Below are 21,187 nucleotides of genomic sequence, written 5' to 3'. Positions count from 1 at the left end.
TATGTCATCAGAAAGCAGTGACACAGCTAACAATGAAACATGAAGACAAAGATGAACATAAAGATTCTCGAAAAATATTCTTTACGCAAAACCAGATTATAATCGAATAAAAAACTGTAAAAAAAAACACTGTATGTGTAAAAGTAAAATTTTTCCTCAACTTTGATTTAATTAAAAAGACAATACTTCGTCGATCAAATGCTTAAATATCATGTCAGTCATTTGACTTTATGACAGATAAACGTGTATAAAAATCCAGAGAGTGAAAACACATTGTGTATTTTTATTATTTTCACTTAGATAAAAATTAAGTTCTTATATTGCATATACATAGAATATATATATATGTTAATATCTGTAGAGTTCGCACAAATGTTCGCGCAGATGTTTCATCTAATAAAAAACAAAACCGAGCTACACACCGCACGATGTCACGGACAAAATCATATCTTCCAATGATTTTTCCCATTTCTGCACGGTGAGCAAATTTCAAGTTATCTCAACTTTATTCTGTCCGTGCCACAGTTATTGCCACATGTATGTATATGTGTGTGGACTAACAGCGCGGAAGAAAAATAGAAAATAATAGGACAGCAAACATTTGTAAAACGTTTAGCGACATCATATCATGATGTGCCGAGCAAATATGAACTATGAAAAAAATTCACAACGCTCACACACTTACACGATATCGTCAGAAATTGAATTGTCGAGCTCACATTTTTGCAGAATTCCATAATAGCGAAATATTACTCGTTTCATTTCAATACTATTCCAATAAAAAGGTTAATATCTCGTTTCTCCTTATCAATATTTCCTAAACAAAAAAAATAGCAGAAATAGCAGATCGGCATATCGACGGAGATCAACTATGATATTAGTCGGTGGAATCCTAATTAATTAACGCGATATAAAGGATCTGCATGCCGCCCCGTTTGGGTAGGGTGTTCGGAACGGATCGTTCAACGCATATATACGAGATAAACCCGCGCTCGATTGTAATAAAATTTATGTAGACGTGAAATTAGAGCCGTTCGTTACGATAGCGACTGAGATTAACAGTAACTTTTTTTGTCGAGCTTTATATGGTGGTGTTTTAAAGTTTACTCGAGATAAACGTAACAAATTGCACGTTAATTAAAATATCACCGGTTGCATCTACTAAAGAGGTAACACGACATTTAAACGGCGAGTGCTGAAAATGTCCCGCTCGAACGATATAGTTTCGTAGCGCGATAAATCTTAAGCTGACCACCTAGTCTAGATATTCACCATCTGGCGTACGACACAGATACGCATACGAGAAAATTGCTGCGGGAATTAAAGTCTCTTTTTCAGATCGATATCCGTCCCAAGGCACAAATGATTTTGTAGGTATCATTTTATACCCATCGTATATATAAAATTCTAATATAGAATTTCTAATATTATCATATATATATATATATATATATATATATATATCGTATAATTCATTTTGTTTGTTTATTACGATTTTGTTCGAATAATCTCTTGCAAATTTGAAATACGTCAAAGTGAAATACTTGTATTTACAATGTATGATGTTGCTCGTTATTTTAGCATAGAAAGCTCGCATTAAAGTTCCCTGCTATTTAGCACATACACACATCCGGTACACACAGTCGAAGATTGCTCGTCTGTTTGCCGTGATTTCGTGGCCGCAGAATGTAGCAGCGACGGCCTCTATATGCGCACTATCGCAGTAACAGTTCTCTATATATACACATAGAGAACGAGGAAACGTCGGATGTGGTTATGGATGTGTCTCGCATAGTATGTGAACACCGTCGGATTAAATCCACAACATAACTGAGCAAAGACACATGCGCGAACAACGCGGTCGCACGCTGAATATCTCATTAAGAAAATCGATATCATTTTAATCGTATCTTTTGCCGAGGCCGGATGAAAACATTTGACGTAAATTAAACGGACAAACCGCGTCGTTTAATCGTTCCGATCGAAAACCTAGATTAAAAGTTTAATTAAAAGTAACACTCGTGCTTTTCGTCGCGTATGTGTGGCGTTCGTACATATTTTAAATACTAAATACAATTACACAAGTTCTCGAGGGAATTTCCGGATAAATAAAGGATCGTGTACAATTGAAGTAACACATGTACACAGATCTCACGATCGGGGAAGAAAAAACAAAAGTTGCGAGAAATTTTCAATAAAACAAAATATATATATTTTTTTTTTCTCGCGAACGTGTGCAAACGAAAAAGATCGTCAATTTTTTAATTGAGTTTTCCGAAGCTCTTTCCGAGTTTAATTTCAAATATCGTTAATGCGAGAGTTCGATTTTCTACAAACAAAAAACACGAAAGTGGAAAAATGGCTTCGAGAATATCACGAAATGCGTATAAACGTGTAAAAGCCACGTAGCGTCGGGATAGGTGAATTTTGTATACAAAAGCGCCTATTCACAACGTGTAATGTGCTTTCAATCGCGCGTTCATCGTTTAAACGATATTTCGATAAATCTATTGTCAATATTATATTCATATTATCGTTATCGGCGCGAATCTTTGAATCAAATATCATTAAATTAAAAGTACCTTCATATATTGAATATGTACAATATATATACAATATTTTAATAAATATAAAATTTCGACTTGTTTTACATATTTTTTAAATATTTAATTATCATTTTTAATTTCACAAGAATCAATAATGCATTATAAGACTGTTGAGTCGCGATGTGTCGAGGCAGTAATAAAATTCTGCACCGCGAAATAATTAAAAAGAGAGCGCGATATCTCATTCTACTTCGTAATCGGAGTGCATGCACACTTACACAGTTGTACTCATAAGCTTTCCGCATTCACTTTGATGAATGTGTCCGTCTGCATTCTTAACCGGGCTTAACGTAACCTACTTCCGGCCGGCACAGCTTCCTTGCAATTAGCAGAGGCTGAGCTGCATCTCGTGCGCGTCCCAATGACACACACACAGCTCCTCTTTAAGGAGGAATTTTCGCGTAAACAGATTTCTCTCGTTGCCGTTAATATACATATAAGTACATTTACTCCCGCGAGCACGTTTTTCTAACCACATTTCCATCTATTTCCGTTCGAAGTGCAGAAATTCGTTGCAAAATTAATGCATCGAACTTCCACTGTGACATAATCGAGTTTCCCGAATGTATAGAATCGACTTCCACCGCGCGCGGGTTATTCATGAGTCGTAAGCAGACTGTGCGTGTATATATATGTAGTGTTGCTTCCGATATCTCGCGGTAGAGTCTAAATTTATTGGTAAAATCGACCGAGGATTTCTACGGAGGTCACAACTTTTTTTTAGAATTCGATAGAACGTGCAATGTCCTTCGGGATATACATACAACGCGAGCTTGATTAATTGTTATAACTGCATATCAAAGGACATGCATAAATCCCACAAGTTTTGAAAGATACAGGGAGCACCACCTTCCCTGTGGCTTTATTTACAATTGATGGGATTTTAGATAGTTTTCGACGATAAATTAATATACGTACAATATCATCAATCTCTGTGCCCTGTACGTAAGTATCTGTGCTATATCATGGGATTAATCAGTATTAATGTAGGTACAGCAAAACTTCGAGTTCAGATTGTTCTGGTTTGCTCAGTGTTTTGGTTTATATAATCATCCTGGAAAATCACTGATTATACGAAAGAAACGATTCAATCCTTTTTGTAACATAAAAAAACTTTTTAATATAAAATTTATTGCGCGTGTATTTGCAACAAATAATCATCATTATTTGCAAATCTCGTGTAATCTGATAAATCGCAATTTATCTTGAGTCCAATTTCAAATGTTATTAAAAAGAAATCTGTTTTCGTCAAAAATACTTGCACAATGTTTTGTGATGATTGCGGGAGGATTAAAACATTTCCTAATAATATGCACACGTATAATTATTACACACTTTATAAACATAAAATTTTATAAAATTTCAACTGTGATGTGAAACAATTTTATGTATTTGATGCATTAAAATCTCATCCAGGTATCTACACACAGTGGCACATGCGCGGATAACAAGACGCGCGAGGTAACCGCGTTTTCGGTCAGTCGGCTGAGAGCCGTCGAGAAACTCGAATCTTGCATGTGAATTTTGGTGCTCGTGCTACGCACGCATAAGGACTGCGCGAACTTGTCGTCAGAAGCTAACAGAAATCGCATCTGAAATCTACGCGTAAGAATCACGTACGTTTCGTGTTGCGACCGACAAAAATCAATGACGAAATTACGTTCTTGCTGAATGCCCGACTAGAACAGAGAAATTCTGAAACGTAAAAATAACACCCCCGAATTTTCTTACACGTGGAAAATTTGCATGTTATAATTGGGCGTCGTGATTAATCGTGGAGTCCGAAACGAGAAAAGACCCGACGAAAAGTTCGGTTGTGCGAAGAAATCGCCAAAAATTAAAGACGTACGTGACTTGATGAAAATTGAGACCAATGAATCCCTCGCTAGTGAGTTTTCAGAAATACGTTAGCGTGTTAGTGACAGAGTAGAATCGATTTTTAAGTGTTTCTGACTCTCTTCGTCTTTTACTTGTCAACGTTCGAATCGAAATTAAAAATACATATATTTAATGGAAGTGTGTGTATATGCAAAAAAGATAACAATTAACGTGTGACACAGAGAAATACAGATAGTTCAACTGTTGATAGTTTATATACAACTAATGTGATTATAAAATTTATATTAAATGTATAAATAAAAACTAAAAATCTCAATCGAAAGTTTCTCAATTTTCAACTTTCAAGAGCTGCTGATAGCATTTTGAATTGTTTACATCCGTAATTGAAAATAACTTTTGCGTATAGGATAATGTGCAAACATAGATAATCGCAAACTGCTTTATTATGCAAAGCTTTTGAATTTTGATTGAAAGTAAAATCTGATACAATCTATTGCAATGTAAATATTTGTAATTGCAATTAACACGTTAAGCATTAATCAAAGTGCTAAATGTGTTCGGTAAAGATACAATTACTTTGACGGAAGTTAGTGTGCATGAAGGGTTAATGGTCTCGTGACCCACCAATTAGAACAACGGGAGAAGTTAAGCCGAGCATGAACAAGAAGAGGTTCGACGTTACGACTGTCCGGAAAATTTTCATACGGCTTACATCACGAGAATTTTGCTTCCTGTGAATTAACTCCCAGGTACGTTGATTGGCTGTGGCCCCGTTTCTAGCATCCGTTGTGTGCCAAAATTGTAATGTCCCCGGGATATTTGTCTCACCGTGATTTATAACACGTTGGACGATTAATATGTGGGCACGAGGCGAGAAAATAAAATGATTAACCGATCCACAATCGACACGCGACACGTTGTGGCGACATCAACTTTGATGTTACAGAATAGTCATTACAAATTCGCAGCTGTATAAATTCGGTTCCACAACTTTTTAACATTGTTAATGTCAGCATCAGATATGCTTGATTTATTTCACAAGAGTAATACGCACTCCGCGTAACGCGATATGTGTCAAATTTTAAAATTAAATTATCCAGTTGCGTCACACGCAAGTCATATTTTTGAAATGTAAATTATTATTATTATTTTTTTTTTGAGTTTACATAATATTTAAATTCTGCCCTTTCTTTGTGTATATTTTTTCTCAGATTCTCTTACAAATTAAAAATATAAATTCGACTAAAATATTCATTAAATCTCTTCTTCTTTGAATTTGCTCCTTTTTGAAAGAAAACGTTGAATTATTCGTGCCCAAATATATTCTTCGCGAACGGGATCGCGCGCGCGACTTTGTGTTTGTCTCGTTATCCAAAAATCCCTTCAATTGTGCGAGTTCTCTGTTCTCGCATCTCTCACAGTGTGACGTATCGACTTTCGATACGCGCGCCCATTGCTGATTCACGGTTGCGAATGGTTCCGACGTTCGGGCCTTTACTCCAAGCTCGCAGTATTAGCCTACGTCACGCATGTTATGACACATAATAAAGCGAGATAAAGAAAGAACACATTGCATCTCGTTTTTTCAGATCGAAAAATTGCTTTTTTATTCAGAAGTATCGCTTTTCTGTTTTGTTTGAAGACGGTATAATATTTTCTCAATGCTGCGTGCACATCCGTCAATGTTGTTTCGGTATAACATTTTTCTCTCGAAGAAGAAGAACGAGATTATCTGGATGTGCATAGTGTATCGCGGATCGCGACACAAAGTATATATTAGTATAATGTATACAAGATATATCGTAAATGACAGTTTCATAAGCTGCTGAGTTCTTACGTGGCCCGAGCTCTCTGTAAGAAAATATTATCCGGTGCTATTATATATATAATGACGATATTATGTTTTACCTGATATAATTACTCTCTCAGCAAAATGTAGCGGTGAACGCGTTATTTCTTACATTTTTTATAAGCGGGAGTTACACTCGACGCCGAGGCAATATGTTATAACAATCGTTAAAAGAAAGTGAAATAATTATAACAGATATATTGTCGTTGATAAAAATTGAGCCTAATTACGAGCAATAAACTTCGAAAATGCAATATTGGTCCACTCTTGTTGGTAGCTTTTTTTCTTGTTTTAAATTTCCCCATCACGCTGTTGCGGTGAAAGATTGCACGAGCGCGCGCGAGAAATAAATTTTTAAACCACATTTTCTGTACAAAAGTACATAAATTTCGATCGTAACTAAATAACAGACATCTTGTTCTAAAGAATAATCAGATACAAAGAAAAATGTCATTTTTCCGTTTCACATTAAGCAAGATAAATAAAACTGATGCATTATTATATTTGATCCGTAGTCTAATGTATAGTAATATTTGAATATGGAAATGCATATCACATACTATATGGAAATTAGCACAGCGACCTAGTTTATGTGCTCAGGCAACATTAGTTTCGACCAAACGACGCTTATGTTGATAATAAATGTGCGTATATAAAATATCAAGAAATAAATATAATATAAACTACATATATATATATACATATGTGTGTGTGTGTGTGTGTAATTAAAAGCGCAGGATTTTCCACATGTGTTTTAATAAAAATGTTTAGTATATTATCTTGCTCATAAATTATTTATTTTTTTTATATATGATACCGACAAAAACACGGTATATATTTCAAAATAAAAAAAAGCCGTCGCAAAACTAATTAAAAAAAACAAAAAAAACAAATCGAGTCTCCCCGATATTCTTTTGCAATAAAATCCTCCTCCTTTTTTCTCTGTTTTTTTTTTTTATCGTTCTATAGTGTAATTCAATACACGAAGCAACGACGGCCTGCAGCAGGTTGTTTTTTGCTTTCAACGTAGAGCCGAAACTTTCATCGCGCAATAAACGTGTTATTCGTTAGATCCGGCCGGAAAGCGAATTGAAACACGAACGTCAGACGTAAAATTGTTCGTGTTTGAGGAGGAACGACACGATACCCGCGAGGGGTGTGATACTCCAATTCAAGATTCAAGTTTCGCGTCTCGTTAACCCCCCGTGACTCGCTCGTGCGATCAATTTCAGATGGAATTTCATCTGCAGGAAAGTCAGACGAAAACTTCAAGGAAACTAATACAAAGCATCGCGCTCGATATATGTATATAACTAACAAAAACAAAAACTCGGCACGAAAACATCGTTTATAAAGTTCTCATATTATATTTACATTCTTGCAGTTGTGTGTATTTGGTTGCCAAGAACTTTCTGTTGCTTCCAACACTTCTCGCACTAGTACAATAAATAAAATGTATGTACAATACGCGACAAAAAAAGAGAGAAAGAGAATTTCGTGCTTGGCAAGGAAGTCACAGCGTAAAACTCAAAGATATGATTCTTGGCAAAATTCGACAAGAAGAACGTCGGAAATACAATATTTCTTACGTTTAAATATATTTTATATATTTTTTTTTATAAATCAATCTACAATTTATGTGCATGGAAAGATACAATATACGTTTGTACAGATAGTGTTTTCTTTTTTGTACAAATTCAGGTTGTTGTTTATTTGGAGTTTTTTTTTTATACTTTACTGTTTACACACAATTCTCTAGTTTGATAGTGTTATTACGTAAAACTCTCGGCGAGAATAGTGGAACTTTTATTACGTTACCGTGTGTGCGTGGAATTTCTTTTTCTCTTTCTCTTTCAATTTTATATCGCATTGTTTTTTTTAACATGCGTCACAGAAAACTTCCTTTATTGGAAACTTCCGTAAGTGTAATAACAAAAAGTATACAAGCGGCGTATGCATATATACTAATATATATACATATAATTTATTCACCTTAGAGTTTTAATTACGATTTTATGTAAGTTAAAACGCGCATTACGTGAGTACCTGCATGCAGTTTCACTTATGACTTAATAAAACGCCTTAGAGTTTATTTCTGAGAAAGATGATAAGAGTCATCATTACAACACGTAATTAGACTATTCATTATAAGGCGTAGGGAAAAGTTTTATGGAATAATTATACACGCGCAACACACACGCAACGTGTTTTTCATCTTCGTTCTCATGTTCATCATTTTGGAAAAAATATCGTTACTTATTATTAAAACGAGTTCTTATCGTGCGGAACGGTTCATTAGATGCTTGAACGTAACGAGATCGCGCGAGTTTTATGTGCGAAATGACCTATGCTCGAAAGAAGAACCAATTTGTATACAATTACATGGTTTTTTCTCCGATCACAACAATATATTCATGAAATATCCTACGTAATATCTTCAATAATGTATTACATACACGTATCCTGTCAAATCACAATATAATTTAAAACTTATCTTAAAATCCGAATACGTTCGGAACGCGTTCGATATAACGTTGCTCGAGAATTTATTCAGCTGTCTATATAGTCATCAGCGATGAGAAATCCGTTTTCACCGAGAAAATTATTCTTTTACAACGCGTTTTGCGCGGTACCTACTATCTTTTAGGTAAATCTTCCGACTCGACGCGGATCAAACTTTCAAACGGGGCTTTCTCCTCGTTGGAAGCGACGGATAAAGCGACAGATTGTTTTGCAACAAATTACGATGTAACCAATCGGCGTGACTCGTCTGCGAAGCTTGTGCGAAATTGCTAGTCGTCGTCGACTGAGAGATCGTGCGTGAGCAAGATGAGGCTAAAGTGTGTGCGAACGCGCAATCAAACGGAATTAAGACAAGAACCACATTTAATGCACTAACCGAGCAACTTCCGCGAAACTTTGTAACAATATCCAAAAGTATCCCGCATCGCAGCGGGAATAAAAAGTTCTTAGCGGTCTGCTACTTTTGCCACCGCTGGGATACTCGGCGTGCTTTCACATGAACCCGCGCGACCGCTAAAAGCACATCTAAACAATCTTTCGCAACTTGCACTTAACTCGTACGTGGTGCTCGCGTTTATGAGCGAACCTTTCACGGTTAAGACATAGCTTTTCGAGCAACTTCAATTACGTTTAATTCTGTTGTGTCTTTTCGAACTTTGTTGCCCGTAAAATTGAAATCTCTCTCTTTAATCAGTTACACGTGTATATATTTTTTTTTCACTGAAATAATAATAATAATGGGACGACAGAACACGACGTCCTTTCAAGTCTCTTTCTGAGACAAAACTGGTAATATATAGCCTAGAAACGTCCGGATGAAACGCCGTAATATGCAGTTCTAGAAAATTACGCAATTACACACAGTTCTCTCGCGATACCTCATATAGTTCAAAAGTTTCTCCAGAAGTGTAATCTCTGACCTAATCTTTAAAAGCGTGCGATTCGCACGAAATGAGAATGTTTTACCGCAGCCCAAAATCTTCTTACAGCACGCTATGCTTCAAACTTTGGCAATTAATCGATGTTATCAGCGTTGTATAAACTTCGGATTTTTACGAAATTCAAGCGAATAAATCTTCAGAAATATGATTTGCTTTAAAACAACTATTTAAAAAAAGAGAGAGAGAGAGAGAGAGAAATACACATTTTAAAAAGTATTTTACAAAAATGTGTATATCCTTTTTCGATACTTTCAGAATAGTTTTTTTTTTTTGTTCATAACGAAATTGAACGTAACAATTGTCGGATTTTCTCTTTGAATACCGCGTAAAAGCGCAAGAAATATCTGAAATACAAAATATGCATAAGCGAGGTTTGCGCGCAAGTAAAACATGGAAATAGAGTTGTCACAGCGACTGCTCCTTCAACGTGACGTCCTAAGAGGACGCGCGTGTGTGTGTGTGTTTTTTCAAAAGCCAATACCAGTTCCCGTTGATTCCTCTTTTCCGCATTCTCTTTGCCTTCGTTCCTATTTTCGAGATTCTCGCCACCCTTATCCTCTGACACGTTCCAAAAAGGAAACCATTAAAAGGATCGTAGTTGTTGTCTACTTCCCAGTGACGACACGGAATTTTACCGAAACAAAAAGCGGAGATAATATCCGCTTACGGAGTACTACTCGGAAGTAGATGCGATATTAAAGCAGGAAGCGGAACACACACAAGGATTCTTCTCCCCGGAGAACGCACTAATAGAGAACGTCGCACCTGCGACTCTCACTGGATAACGTTGAGCACACACACGCATATAGTACATTAGCGTTGCATTAATTATAGAGTTTCTTACTTCTCAAGTTTTCTCTTCTTTCAAAGTGATTCTCGTTTTTCAAATTATCGTCTTGTACTATTACTCGCTGATCACATATGTATGTGTACAATAAAAGCATACGCAATGAACAATAAAAATATATACACATGTCAAGTAGAGAAAAAAATTGTCACACTGTTCTGAAATTGCATTGTATTTTCGCGCAGACGCAAAAATCTTGCCAAAAAAAAAAACTTGAGAAGTATATGTTTTTACTCTGCGTCGTAAGCAAATTATTTTGTACTTTAAATTTTGAAAAAAAAAACAGAAGCATTAATCGTCCTTCAAAAAAAACATTTTCAACACCAACTTTTGCTAGCAACGTATGATGTAATTACAATAAATCAGAGATAAATTGCTGTGTGCTATATTTTCGTGCATAACGAATTGGTGGATTTTTGCGGATTAAAATGTCAAAGACCGACCGTCTTATTTCAGAATCCAGGGTACTCGGTTCGCCAGACAAAGGCACATTATTGCGCGCCGAGAGGTCAATCAGAATCACGGAAAGGGAAGCACTTTGTCTCGCAAGTACGTTTTCCCAGACATGCTATTTCCTTCGTCGAAGTCGCGCTCGCTTTATTTCGATTTACATTGATATTTGAGGCGTCGAAGTGTGCGCAGTTGGTCCGATAACCGAAACCGAACTCTTCTACCTCTTTCCCGCGATCCTCTTAAATTACACCAGCTCTTGTTTAATTAACATTTCTGCGTAACTTCGCGCATTGTATTTATTGCGATGTGTAGTCACACGTCCATACACACACACACACACATTAAATCAAATACTTGTATTAATAACCAAATGATCTTTTCTATAATTAATTCAATGAACGAATATCAAATATTTTATTTGAGCATGGCTAATACGCAAAACAAAAAGAGAAAGAGAGAATTTAATTTGTAACTTTAATAATTAATTAATTTTTGTTACGTGGTAAATTTTATAAAGATGTCTCTGAAATAAAACCTGTTAAATATAACAGCCGCTAATGTGGTTATAAAAACTCTTGAAATTCCGCGTAACACAGTTTCAGTGAAAATAAATTCTGCACATTGCACAGAGATAGAGATTACCTAGATGGTTTTTATTGGCGCTGCGGCGATGTTTAACGTTCGAGAAGCGACGTCGTATCAATTTTATTGTCGTATCAATTGTCAACAATAACGTTACTGCAGCAATACTCTGTTGTATACCGCAGTCAATATCGTTTCGTAAACCATCTCTAAACTGCCAACGATACAATAGATAATAGGCCAAATCGGACAGCGACGATATAGCGACGGAAAAGCGCGGAGGTTTGATGACCAAACGCGATATATAGAGGGACGACGAGAATAGCTCTCGCTCGGAAGAGATAGAGAAGCGACGAGAGCACCACCGGGCAGGATTGCTGCAAGAGAACGACAAACAGATAAATGAAACTTTTCGCCGGCTATTATGCGGCGGTTCGTTTCACGTCCCGCATGCAATATCGACCGTTCCGCTTCCGGTATTGCTTCTTTTTATACATAAAAGAAAAAACCATTTCGCGACGCGAATAGAGAAACTCTGTGTTTTATCGCTAATAACCAAAGAAAAAGATACGACGAGTCGAGTATGTGTTACGCCTGACTAGTTGGAACAGCCGCAAAATATATCGCGCGAAATTATTTTCGGTTATGTGTCTTTTCAAACACAAATTGGTGTAGCGTTTGGAAGGATAAACAATAATAATGGTCGAGCTAGTTCGCATATAGCGCGAACTAAAAATGTTACAGAACAAATATGCACTATTTATCGTTGATAAGTAAATATCTCGCGAAAATTGAACAAAACCGCACGACCATTTCTTTCCACTCTGATGAATATCGCGTTGCATCGAAAATTCCATTTCCTGTTGGACGGGAAAATAACGCGAGATGTTTTACCTGAAAACGTCTATTTAATAAAAAGTGCAATTGAAACGTGTGCGGTGTAAATAAAGTTGCACACCAATTTGCACGAATAATTTACTGTCGCGTTTTATCATCAAAACATAGCAATCGTGTTCTCAATATTTTAGACGTGGAAAGAAGTTAAAACTCATTTCAATAAACAAAAAAACAGTAAAGAGAGAATTTTTACGAATGTGTTCTATAGCTTCCTCAATTTTTGTTAATTACCGGTGTAATTAAAAATGTATATTTGTGTGTGTGTGTGTCGAATAAATTCGCGCATTTATAAATTGCACACAAATAGCGCGCATTACGCGGCGAATTGAAGCTCAGCGTCAAATTCGGATTATGCATTTAAAATTTGTAGCAAATTTGCAATCCGATAACGAACTGATCTAGAGCGGACGACTGCGATGTATAGAATGTATATCGGGAGAATAGCCAACGAGAGAAACCAGTTTTACACATCAGTCAAACTCCGAACGAGCAGAATTATTAAATTACTCAATCGTTCGCGTATTGTATTACGGCATTTACGAAAACTCTGCTTACTGCGATAAAATATCTCTCGAGCTTGTATTACCGGAGCAAAAGTTGTTGCTCAAACTTTGACAGTTCTGCATTTACGTCTTACAACGCGTAAAAAGTCCAAGAAACTTTTCCCGCAACCATTTGCGACGGTTTCGTTTCATTTGCATGCGGTTTTTTTTTTTTGTTTTTTTTTTTTGAATAATGATGCTTGAATCTTAATAACAAGATAAAAGATACGACTGATAAAGCGTCACAGACAGAGGAATCCTTTTGATTATACGTTTCTCTCGGTTCGCGTCACGTACGTTCAATATAAATTTTAATTAATCTCAAACATTTTTCCGGGATTTATTTAACGTTTAGATATTCAATTCGCATTTACTTCGACGCAAATAGTTCAGGAATCTCTTAAGAAAATTGCCAATTGTCTCTTTTCACTGCGGATCGCGGAACATCCTTCGAAGAACGAAAGCTTCGATATTATAAGAAAAAAAAAAAAGGACTGGAATGAGAAGCTCGCTACGTAAAAGGAACAAAAGCGAAGTGACTTTCGAGAATGTTCGAACGCGACGCGCGAGTCGACGAGTTCTCAGCTCCGATCTTCATCGCGCAATTAACTCGAGTGTATCAAACACTTCTCAATAAAATTACCTATCGAATTTTTGACGAGATACAACGAACTTTCCGTGACAAGGTATTGTTTCGCGTGGAACTCCGGTCTCTTCTCTGCGTGCCGGAGGAAAATTAACGCGCGCGCACGTCCACCCTTCGTTAAATTCACGAAGATCGTGTACATTCTTTTCGACTTAGTCCGCAAATTTCCAGCACGACTAACGTAATCGATTATAAAGAACCCGAACCTAATACTGTACATTGATTTACATTTTTGTCACATTTATTTTCGACAGAGTACAAAGTTTTAAATTCGATTGTCAAAGAAATATGTTAAATACTCGAATGTTATTCGTAATGTTAAATTATCACGACGATATCGCAGTGAGAAATAATACAGTTCAGAAAATAAATTTTACATCCTTTTGTGAATATTATTTCTCAGAGTTGCGCGCGTTATGCATAAAACATTATTTAAAGAAATTTATATGTCACATGATATACGCCCAGAGTTTCAGAATGTTAAAGTTTTTTTACAGAGCGTCGAGTGTGTGTGTGTGTGTGTGTTGCACAATGTATAAGCTTTACAATTTACAATTCCAATTATCGCGCGTTAACACCCCCCGATATCATCAGTGTAAATCCAGGAGAGGATTTCGATGGGAGAACAATTTCGTAGATTATGTCGCGGTCGCTTATCTGATACGAGTACATCCATCTATTGAGAGATAATTACGTGTTGCGCTATGATATTTCTTCCAAATTACGCGCGATTGTGTGATTCAACGAATTTGTAGTACAACAGGTGGATTACGATGGATTCATTTTCGCGACTCTCTATAGTATTTTGCAATAATTACGTCAACAATAAACAACAACGTTGTTATCGCAGCGTGGCAATTTTATATATACACATGATGATATATTTTCCGACTGTTCTTATCTTCCGAAAAAAAAAAACATTTTGCAAGAAATGTCCTTCACCTTTTGTGGCATAATCTTTTAGATCTACATCAGTTGTCAGAAAGACTAATAGTGACAAAAGCCCTTCGGTCGAAGAAAAAAAACGTCTCCAGTGTTAATAGAAGAGCAAACTTACGTTTACTAAGTTGATATATACGTACGTGTAATTTACTTTTGTGTAAGACGTAGGAAAAGCATTTTTATTCTATCGCGCGACACAAGACATATATTTCAGTTTTTTCCTCTTACAACCGTCAGTTCCTTTATCCTTCTTTCACCCTCTTGACCTCCGTTTTTAAATTCTCGCGCACCCTCGCGTTCCACTTTCGTTAATATTTTCCGCTCTTGTTCATCGACACCACGCGTTTTCGTTCCTCCCGCGTCTCGCAATTAGTGACTGGCAAACCGTTCAATTGCAACGTCATAAACATGCCGTAACGCGTTAACTTGCAATGTTAAATCCGAAAGCACTCTGCACACACAGAAAGCACACATACACACACACACACACACACACACACACAAGTTTAATCTCACTCTAATAAAATCCTTGTAAATGAATTTTATGATCTTCTCATTATTTCTTCGTTTTAATTAATTTCAGCTATATAATATTTCCATATCCATCTGCGCGTTTAATCAAAGTTTATTTTTTATTTTTTTTTATTTATTAAACGTATCAATTTTACGTAATATAGTTCTCTATCGTTTCTTTTATTTTTTACGTTAAGAAAAAAGAGGAAATCTCTGTTCAAACGTAATTGACTAACTGATATCAGTTCAGCCGTTTTATTTGCAAGTATTAAAATTTGCATTTCATATTCATTCGCAAGTTTGCAGAAAAATGTAAAAGTTTATTTTTCTGGATTTGCGTTGATCTTTCCTTTTTTCGCGATCGTTAAAACAGCAGTGCCATTACAGAATTATTTAACATAAAACTCTCTTGCAGAAAATTACGTCTTAAATGAAAAATAAATCTTATTTTTTAATTAATATAAAACTATTTTTAACTATAAAACATGTGATTCTCGGTACTTTATAAATATTCAAAAGATGTGCACACAAGAGAAGACGGAGCGTATAAAATTTTCAATAAAAGAAGAGTATCTTCAAGTTTTTAGTGAGTAGAAAAAACGCTGGAGAAGTTTGCGTGAGAGAGCATTAAAATTGATTAGAGGACTAATAAAGAAACTGTTAAACAAGAGAGCTATTAATAACCCAGATCTTGATAGTGTTTAGGAGATCAAGTTGGATCGCGAATATAAAATTACAATTTTTCTTTTACAGTGTGACTCAGTGTGTGCACGCGCACTCTACAAGATAAATTAACATTTTTTTCTTTTCCAACGGTAAATCCAACACGATTGTGCGAAACGTAAATAGAAACGTAAACCAACACACCTTTGAGCGGATTCTGCTTGACCCAAAGCAGATTCTCCTCCGGATGCGCTGCAACTGTTACATTTCCCAAGAAATAAATTTGCATTTGTATGCAAAATAACAAATAGTTACACATCGATCAAACTAACAATAAAATTGATACAAATCACGAGATGATAACAAATTAAAGGGTAGCTACAAAATTTCATGTACGTGGAGCAATAAAAGTTTTTTGATATTTTATATACGTTAAAAGAAGCGTGAATGTGGCAAAATGACATCACTGGAATTATATAGACAGAGGCAAAAAAAAAACTAAAACGCATTACTGAGCTTTTATCGGAATCAACGGTCAGGTATTCCCGAGGGAAATCTTTGATAAAGCTCGATCGAAACGAGAAAGGCCGTGTTTCGTTTACATTTTAGAAATTATACGAACCGCTACCAAAAATTATAATTGCACAGCGGAATTTAAAATGTTGTGTCTTTGCGTTCTTTAAAATAGTACAGAGAGTGAATAAAAAAAACTTTGCTCACATTTAAATTAAATTTTCCAAAGGCGCGAGAGGAAAAACTTTGTAACGGAAATATAATGTCTGTTCCGCTATAAAAAAAAAACAACAGGTTTTAAAAAGATCCGCGAATAAAGTTCCTGATACAAACGGAAAGAGGAAAAATCAGAAATTTAAAAACGAGAAAGAGAGTGCGGACCGCGAACAAAGGATCTACAGTATTCGCTTGATTGAATCTATTCGCGGTTTGCGCATTATCTCCATTATTCCCCGATAATCCCCCGTCTTTTGGAAAGAATAATAATTTCTTACGAGAAATATGTTTCCAACGCATTTATATATATATATTATATATATTATATATGTTTTTTTTCTGTTCTCATTTTACGTGTGTCTAGTTTAGTCTAGCTGCGTAGATTCTAGAATCTCCCATGTTTGTCTCAGAGTCTGACGGTTAACCATAAAACCATGACGCACTGTCGACCCTCCGAAATATCTTACCATATAAGGCAATCTTTGACACAGGAAATGCTCGCTCCCTAGTGCGCAGCCGAAAAAAAACATTCGAGACGACTCTAGAACATTACCAAATAAGGAAAACTCTAGAACTTTCCGTGGCCGAAATCAGACCCTATAAAACGCGCCCTCGAAAACCGAGGCGCAGGCAGTCTCAGCTACAGTCAGTCAGATATTATACCAGTCAGTTATTATAATCATAATTGCGCAGTTACAAGTTATAATTAAAGCGATTATTATAAAATCGTCACACATTTAACAATTAAATAATTTTTATATTAATCATCGTGACGATTCTTACACGCGAAGGATATTAAATTTCATCAAAGTCGAACTTTACGATCGGCCGATAAATCATATTTGTCGACACACACGCAGGTTTATGATGTGCGACTCGCTCTGTATTAAACACATCTATACGTTTAACGCTAATTAATTGTATCATTTTTCTACATTTAACGCGAGTTTGTAAAACCCTGAAATAAGCCGTAGTATTAAAGCGCAAAGCGAAAGCGTTTATTAAATTACGATCTTTCACCGAAGCTAATATATGTGTGTGTGTGTACATATATAGTACATAATACTGGATTCTATCGCCGAAATACATATATGTGGAATTTAATACCGACACGCGCATACTTTACTGACAATATTTCCCGGCTCATCGCGGTTTCATCTCGACGAGTGAGAAAAATACTGGCCACGGGAGGAAGACATACGTAGATACTACGTGAGAAAAAGTAACGTAACGTCTCTCGCTCCATAAGCCTGAGAAAAATTACTGTATGCGTCTGTCTACACACATTACTTTTGTAGGTTTGTTTTTTCTACGAGAAAAAATGTTGCTCCGCGTGATGCCGCGCACGTAAACCTTGTCACATTTGTACACTTTTCCTTTTTATCAGATTTAGCATCAGGTAAATTTTAATTTGAAAGCTTCATATTTTTCACACTGCAGACTGGTGTCTCTAGTTACTCATTGTCAGCTTCTTTTAGCGCACTCAGTTTGTCTTATATTGCGTTTAGATTTCTTATTAATTTCTTCTTTCCATTTTATAGATTTCTTCCGGAATATTTAACACAGAATGTGTTGATAAATATGCAGAAGTACATTTGCTATCTACGTGTGTTTAAAACAGTTTTCAACAATAATTGTGTGTTTAAAACAGTTCATATAATAAAAATTTTAATAAAACACACGAGGTCTCTCATAAAACCGCAAGACCTCAAGAGTATAGTAACATTTCAAGTGCTTTATCGACAAAAATGTCTACCCTTTGAGCACACACACCGACGGCAGTAGCTATGTAACAAGTAGGTATATACACGTTTGATACATGTTTCTCGTAAAAGCCATAAATTCTAAAGACGGTTTACTGCTTAAACCGTGCAAAATAGTAGTTCCAAGTTTGCACGAGCAAATTTCAATAAGAGTGCGTCATGGTAATATTTTTTGTACTTAACAATGTCTTCACCTAACGTGCTTGTACGCGAAAAAAAAGTGTTTGCGATTTCAGTGTAACATGACAATATATTTTTCGCAACACAGTGACGCGACGTACATATCGATTCGATGATTACGACTCGTTAGCATTCAAAACTGATTCTTTCGCGGAGCGTGACGCAAATGATTTTCGTAGCGAGAAACTTTCCTATTACTACTTGCGCGAAAATGTTGGCAAAGGCGAGGAATGCCATTCACCGAGAAAGCTTCGTCGTCCGACTGCAAATATTAACGTAAGAAGAGACGATTGGGTCTGGAATTGTTTCATTAAAATACTTTTTAAAGACCCGTTAGAGAGATTAAATTTGTTCAAGTCGTCTAACAAATTGCATTACCCGCACGAATTAATTGTATGAGAGACAGAGAACATCAAAATGTATAAATGTATTATTCAGAGGCACGCAATCAACACATCGATTAATCTAATTCGAATAATGTATATTCCGTCAATTGATTAGTTAGATCTATTAATCTCATTTGAAATACGTGTCACCAATTGATTATAGTAATAGATTTCACAGTACACGCGCTGAATATATAAGATATTTAACGGTTTTCAATAAATTAATTCAACAAATATACACATCAGCAACAGCGTTAGCTTCAAACAGCCATTATCAACACCTTTATATTTTTTAAAAAATCTTGAAGCTGAGCAAAACAAGTTAAAGAGGATAATTATATGGATTATTTTATTATAAAGAGGATTATTATTAATATCATGTATATTTTGTATTTTTTGCTTATTATCAAATTTGTTTAAATGTTACAAAACAAATTCTTCCAAATTAAGATCTTCTAAATTGGATATAAAATATTTTCGAAAATATCATCTTGCTAGAGAATACACGATGACAATGTTTCAGATAAAAAACAGAATATTCAGATAAAAAACGTCGCTTGTGTTATGCGTCGCTTGATGTCGTATAATACATATATTATACGTACATAGAAAAAATATAACCCTTTCTAAGAGTTTCAGCATATACTTAAAAACTATATTATATACACCGGACATTGCCAGAGCAAGTTTTGCTCGTAATGCAGAATAGCGTCGCATGTAACGTAAGTCATTCAATCTTGAATAAATTTAACAAAGGCGCAATGTGACTCTAATACAAACTCTGAGATCAAGAAGCACGTTCAGAATATAAAATTCAAGAATGTGCGGTGCAGCAAATTTCTTTTTTTTCTCTATGAGATTTCTTTTGAAGAAACGACGGTCAGGCAAAAAAAAATGTAAGAATCGCGCTATCGGACCGACGATAAAAAAGAAGTCGTTTTAACTTTTTTTTTTTTTTTTACAACTCTTCGCGATTGCGTTCCTCCCCATCATTTATCTCTGTAATGGAATCATAAATCGCGCGAATTATTTGTCATCCAATTACATTATTCTTTCTCTCTCGCATCTTTAATTACGAGTCTGTTTTCGGGCTTGTACGCATCTAGTGAGTTTTATCGATGGGACTTAAGCATGAAAGTTTACGTGATTAATCAACGCCGCTTTCGAAGTAAGATGCAAGCGCAATGAAAGAAGCTTAACGGCCATTAAAGCCATGAAAGGTCTAATGGCCGATGGGGAACGTTTTACGAACGTCAAACTAATGGATGTGAGACTTACTCGAAATTGCTTTGATCTCCCGGACGTAATACACTTTAAACGTAAAACGTGATCATATTGCACACCGGATGCTCACATGATCACGCAAGCCACAGCTGTGGATATTACATTCGACCTGGGTGGTAATCAAGAAAGAAACTTCGGAAACAGGTTATTAATTCGAATAACTTGAAATTACCACGAAGCTGTGCAGAAGTAATGAAACTTGGCGATTGCAAATTTACGGACCAATCGCTCGTATACGGATGTGAGTAACTACAATCTCCGAGTTAGTTTAGCTCGATGTTCCAGATAATTATTCATGTGAACCCTGTGCAGCGACAGTTCTTGTCGCAAAGTTAGCAGACAATAGCTCTGCCAATTTCACGGTGTGCTTGATGCCTCGCAACGCTGTTACATCAATTGAAGAATCTCACATCTTACTGGATCACACGCATCCCAATATACGATCATTCGAGAAATCAATATCCTGACGAATTTAAATTCGCGTAATTTTGTTTTTTGTATTTTCTCTAACATATTTGTCGTGAACAAATTCGATGTGTAAAGAGCGACGCTTCCAATTGACAATTTTCGAACGTCAGTTGACTCAATCTCATAATTGACTTGTCAGCCGAAAATTGAGCACACTTTGGAAGAGCGCACATCAAACGAGATGCGTCGCCACTTTGTGACAAATTTAATTTTGTGCATGTTCCTTGAATATCATTTCAATTAAGTCACGGCCTTTGCAGGCGAATGTCAAACGATCGTCTATCGGCCAAAGATGATTTACGTACATACGATACTTGAACTTTGCAGCAATGTAAATATCGAAGCAGTTAACTTAGAAAGTCAACTTAAGAAAATGTGTGTGTAGAAAACTTTTCGGACGAGTTATGATCGTCTGATTTTACAACAGAAAACAAAAAAATAACGAAGTGATTATTTTTCTGTCTTCAAAGAGAATTTATCACGTTTTATTCGTGCACAGATTTTTTATTGCTTTAGAAAGCAATCTTACACGCT

General features: G+C 35.8%; 1 long non-coding RNA gene across 1 annotated transcript in view; it reads left to right on the top strand.

Annotated features, from left to right (window-relative positions):
• The first annotated feature begins 4,115 nt into the window (after nt 1-4,115).
• The window catches only part of LOC109851879, a 30,301-nt gene continuing 13,229 nt past the window's right edge, over nt 4,116-21,187 (top strand). Inside the window, exon 1 of the long non-coding RNA XR_002249944.1 lies at nt 4,116-5,194. This is a non-coding gene — a long non-coding RNA (uncharacterized LOC109851879). The remainder of the gene's footprint in view (nt 5,195-21,187) is intronic.

The sequence above is a fragment of the Pseudomyrmex gracilis genome, unplaced genomic scaffold (genome assembly GCF_002006095.1).
Source record: "Pseudomyrmex gracilis isolate BER0280 unplaced genomic scaffold, ASM200609v1 scaffold_22, whole genome shotgun sequence".
NCBI classification, from domain to species: domain Eukaryota; kingdom Metazoa; phylum Arthropoda; class Insecta; order Hymenoptera; family Formicidae; genus Pseudomyrmex; species Pseudomyrmex gracilis.
This window is presented reverse-complemented; position numbering and strand designations above follow the sequence as displayed.